Raw genomic sequence first — 5,666 nt, 5'->3', positions numbered from 1 at the left:
TCGATTTGAGTTTATACACATACTACTTCGCCCATCTACGAGCCTTGTTTCTTGAAAAAAACCCTAGCTCGGGCTCTTGACACTCCCTCTTTAGAAAGGAGCGTGTTGTTCCTTCACTTGCATTTAGAATTGAGTTACTCGCTTTTCTTCAAACATGGCTAAAATCCCTGGCTTAACTCCCTTGTACAACACATCTAGTTCCGTTCAATAGTCTTGTTTTTCCCCTAGCTAGCTTCGCCCTCTCATACCCATTTATCTGCACATAATTCTTTTATTGATAAAATTTTATTAATACAAGCATCTAACATGTCACAAAAGAATGAATCAAAATTCATAACACAAGTCAAGAAAAAAGGACAAATTTGATGGTGAATAGTACATAATTTAACTTGGGCTTTAAAGTTGGCACATTATCGCTATTGATATAATTTTTGCAATTTTTGTCTCCCTAACTACATTTGAAATTTTGAGTTGAAACTTTGTAACATGCTAGATGCTTCCATTATCTATGTCACATTATAATTTTATATTTAAAAGGTGTCTATGGGGAGTTGGGTGCACAACTTTAATAGTTTTTTTTTACTTCATTTAACACAATATTGAAGCACTTCAAAATCCTGGTATGATCGAGTTTCGAGTCGGGACTACCGGCATTAACATTGTAGTCATTGTAGGGGTGGGGGCTAAATGCCCATGATGGGATCCCTGGATGATTGCACTAAACATGGACCTAAAAGTCCCGCTCTGCATAAATATTCCTGGTATTCTAGAACAAGGCATATGTGATCTAAAATGTAAGAAAAACAAAGCATAGTAATATAGTTACGTAACACCTTTGTTTTCAATTGTAAGACGTTTTGAAAATTTTAACATGGACTACATACGGACCGAAATTAGTGAACAAACACACTAAAACTCATCTATATACATCCGATTCAGAAAAAAAGCTAGAACATCTCATGGTTCGGAAACGAAGGAGCATGCCAGAGTGGAGCCCTTCACATAAATAACAGACATAAACACCTCCGATGGAGGCTCCTACCTCCCGTGCTGTGTGGCTGCAGTAGCAGTACGCACTGGTGCACTCCTCCGTGCATGTGCGTCGACCACTGTCGCATGCAGCTGGCTCGGGCGCTTGGCTGAAGGACGAGCGGAGCGGGTGCGCCGTAGCCATCGCGCCCTCCGGCGCCATGGAACACCGAACAGAATCACGTGGTCGCTCCCAAGCGCAAAATGTGGTTGGTCGCCTCGCCCGCGTCCTGCGTGTGGCTGGACGTGGCGGCGATCAAACAAGCGGCCAGGGATCGGCCTGGGAACCGGCTTCGGCTTGGGTCTGGTCACGGCGGCTTCAGCCCCACGCCACAAGAATGATTCCGCGAGGACTCGCGCGAGCGAGAGGGGTCACCGGCGGCCGGGCGGGCCTGCGCTCGCTGATGGCTCCTCCGCCACAAGTCCTTCCCAGATGCTTGCACTTATCCACACATGACACGTGTGGGTGCGGGCGCCGCGGTCCACCTGGCCACCTCGCGTCCACGTACCTCCGAACCTAGTTCTCGCTTCTTGGTGAACATCGCATCGCATGTGGCTCACGCCACGGCACCGACGATTACGAAGAAGCCAAGCCTGTCATTTTTGTACGGAGGTATCATTTATACTAGGTCGAGGGTGTAAGTAAAACTGTAAAAGAGCCACGACAGGCCCAGGAGGAGTGGGAGTGATCATTGATGTGGTGAGGGGCGGCGCATGCGGGACAGTAAATCCACGTACGCGAGTCGCCCGTTCTCTTCTCCAGGTCGTCCATGACAGCAACGTCCCAGTGCACGTAATTTTCGGTCCACTCCACTCATCCACCCACCATTTGCGTCTCATCCTGTCTCGTAGCTGGAGAACACAGTAGATGGAGTGAGATCTACTCACCACTCATCAGCCATCACTAAAGACGTATTAGCACAAAGGTCATGCTTTGTTTAATCCTTGTCCGCCACACAAAACTGCCGAGGAAACACTCGTTCAGACCATGATGTAGGTTAACGAATTATTACGCACGCAACCTCTTTTAATCTACTACCTCCATTCCTAAATACTCACTCCGTCCCAAAATAAGTGTCTCAAGTTTGTACTAACTTTAGTATAAATTTGTACTAAGCTTAAGACATTTATTTTGGGACGGAGGGAGTATAAGATGCCCAACATCTTATATGATGCCCAACATCTTATATTTTTTTTTAGGAACCAGCAGGAGCACTGCCTTTTCTTATAGAAGGAAAACAGAAGCGCAATTTATAGGGAGCGCACATTTTTAGGGAACGTTGCAAAAACCAAAGAAAATGGCCCATAAGTATGAACCATGTAAAACCCAGCACATACTCAGCCTATGCCGACAGATGGCAAGGCCCCAACGAAAGCCATATCCCGTTGCTTTATGTTTTCGAAAGCTAGTAGAGCAACCTCGCGATGAGTCGTCCGTTGTCCTGTGAAAACGCGTCTGTTTCTCTCTTTCCAGATAGCCCAAATTGTGTAGATGATCCTCCCGCTCCTCCGTATCCGCACTTGGGAAGGCTCATCTACTAGCATCTTGTCCCACCAGTCGGAAACAGTGCCTGGCTCGGGCAAGAAACCTGAGATGGCGAGACCCTCGTTTGTCCAGGTGTTTACCTGGTTCCAAACCGCGACCGCGAAGGAACAGTCCTTGCAAAGATGGTTTTCCGTTTCTGGCTGCTGAAGACATAGCTGACACCTTGGGTCATGTGGCCAGCCGCGAATAGCCAACATATCTGCGGTGAGGATTCTACCATGCAGGACTAACCACGCAAAGAATTTGCACTTGGGCTCAGCGTGAGCAGACCAGACCTTTGAAGAGTCAAATCTTGGGTGTGAGCCAAAGAACTGCGCCGCATAGGCCGATGCGGAAGAGTAGGCTCCATTTGTGGTCAGGTTCCAGGAGATTGTATCATCTTGATCTGGCAATAAAACTGTCTGGCTGATCCATCCCCAAAGAGTGACAAATTCCCCCAGTTGTTGTAGGGATCGAAGGCTAGCGACTGCTCTGATCCAGTTTTCATTTGTCAACTCCTGATGCACGGTCCTATTTTTTCTTGAAGCTATTTTGTAAAGCTCCGGCGCAAGTAGCGTTAGAGGGCCCCTTCCACTCCTGTTGTCATGCCAGAAAAGTGCCTTGCGGCCATCTCCCAAAGTTATGGTTGTGCTTGCGCGAAAAAGGTTCATATCAGCCTGGTCGCATGGCAGGTCAGTGCCCACCCATGGCCTCTCTGGGTCCGTCCATTGTATCCAGGGCCAGCGAAGGCGGAGGGCGCGGCCAAAACGGTCAAGGTCAGCGATTCCCAGGCCGCCCAACCTCCTTGGACGACAGACGGTCTTCCAGTTAACGAGGGAGTGCCCTCCAGAAGTTTGCGTTTGATCCTCTTTCTGCCATAGAAACCCGCGAATGATCTTCTCAACTTTTCGTAGGATCCATTTCGGTAGGCTGAGAGCGGTGATGTGGAAAGTCGCCATAGCTGTTAGAACTGATTGAGCCAGAGCGACCCTGCCGGGCTTATTTAGTAGCTTTCTTTTCCAACCCGGCAGTCTACCCACAATCTTGTCGATGAAAGGTTGGAGGTCAACCCTCCGGAGCCGACGATAGTGCAATGGAAGTCCGAGGTAGCGTCCTGGGAAGCTGGCAATCTTGGCGGGGAAGACAGTGAGTATGTCCTGTAGGTCAAAGTCCCCGCATCGTATCGGAAAAACCTCGGTCTTTGACAGGTTCGTGATTAGGCCACTAGCCTCCCCAAAGGCTTTTAGTATGGCCGAGATCGCCCGCAGCTCCTCCTTATCAGGGTTGGCAAAGATGCCTGCATCATCCGCAAAGAGAGAGATTCTACATCTGGCGGAACGAGCGCGGATGGGCTTGAGGATGCCCTGCTTAGAGGCGAGACGGAGAATCTGTTGCAACGGGTCTATTGCCAGAATGAAAAGCATCGGTGACACCGGGTCTCCCTGACGCAGGCCCTGCGCGTGCCTGAACGGCTTGCCCGGGTTTCCATTCAGAAGGATCCTAGATGATGAGTATGCCAGGGTCATGCAAATCCAGTCCCGCCAACGTTGGCCAAACCCCAGGCGCTGAAGAACCTCAAGAAGGAAAGCCCAATTGACGGAGTCAAAAGCCTTCGATATATCAAGCTTGAGGAAAAGTCCTGGGATGTTTTGGCGGTGTAGGTCCTTGATTAGGTTCTGAACATGCATGAAGTTGTCGTGGATGGAACGCTTTTGGACGAAAGCACTCTGGCACTTAGATACAAGAGTAGGCAGAACCGGGGCTAGCCTGTTGGCCAGGAGCTTGGAGAAAATCTTGGAAAGACTGTGGATGAGGCTGATTGGCCTGTAGTCCCCAACAGCCCTAGCGTCAGCTTTCTTGGGCAACAGAATGATGTTAGCCGAGTTGACGAGAGAAGCGCAGTTTCCCCGAAGGTTTGCAAGTTGAAAAATTGCCTCGACGACATCCATCTTGATTATTTCCCAACAAGTCTTGAAAAAAGCACCAATGAAACCATCAGGGCCTGGTGCCTTGACGGAAGGAAGTGAAAATATCGCGTCTTTGATCTCGCTCTCGTCAAAAGGGGCTTCCAGGTCTGATAGGTCATGCACATGCAGACCCAGGTTGTCCCAAATGAGCCCCTTGGTCCTGGGCGTCTGCGTTCCAAGGTGGCTCTGGAAGTGCGAGAAAAGCGCATCTTCCTTGTCTTCAGTCGTGACCGCAACTCCATTATCCGTCTGGAGCATCTGAATGTAGTTCTTTCGTCTGCGACCGTTCACCTTGGCATGGAAGAACTTGGAGTTGACATCACAAAGCCTAATACGAGTGAGGCGGGAACGCTGTCGTAGCTTGATTTTTTGGAAGGAAAGAAGGCCGAGATAGGAAAGCTTCATCCTTCGCCGCAACTCTTGCCCCGCAGGGGAGAGAGGCCTACCCTCCTCAGCCAAGTCCAGTCTCCAGATGACCTCCTTTGCAATAGCTATCTGGGTTTTTAAAACCCCCACACTCTCACGCTGCCATTTCTTTAGAGCCTTGGCTGTCCGAGATAACTTGATGTGGATCCTCCGGATGGGGTTGGTCGCATGGACCGGCCGATCCCAGGCCGCGACGACAGTATCTTTGAAGCCCGGGAGGCGAAGCCAGAACTCCTCGAACTTGAAAGATGGCTTGTGGCGCACCTCGTTGTCCCCCTGGAGAAAAAGCAACATCTTATATTTAGGGATGTGGTAGATTTAAATGCAGTTCCGACATGCATAATAGTCGTTCGTAAGACTGTAAGATGTCACATAAGAATTTTAGTGAAGTGAATAATTTTAGGTGTGGAGAAGATCGTATGAAGGAAAAAACCCGTATATAAAGCCACTATGCAAAGGTTCACAAAAATACCGAATACATATGACTGTAACATAATCTCTGATTACTCTAAGGGATCATGCCCGCATGTGGCGTGATTACCTTTCCTCTTGGCTGTCCTAGCTTTTCTTTTGAAATAAAAATATTCTGAAATATATTTAGGTGGGGAGTCCTCGAGATTTGCTAAACCTACGTAATGTTTACGGGGTGAGCGGCTTAAGTAGAGACATAGCCGCTTTTAAGTGGTGATTAGTGAGGCGCGGGCACACCTGAGAATTCG

This window comes from Triticum dicoccoides, chromosome 3B (assembly GCF_002162155.2).
Source record: "Triticum dicoccoides isolate Atlit2015 ecotype Zavitan chromosome 3B, WEW_v2.0, whole genome shotgun sequence".
Taxonomy (NCBI): Eukaryota; Viridiplantae; Streptophyta; class Magnoliopsida; order Poales; family Poaceae; genus Triticum; species Triticum dicoccoides.
The sequence above is the reverse complement of the archived record's forward strand: the minus strand, read 5'-3'. Positions refer to the sequence as shown.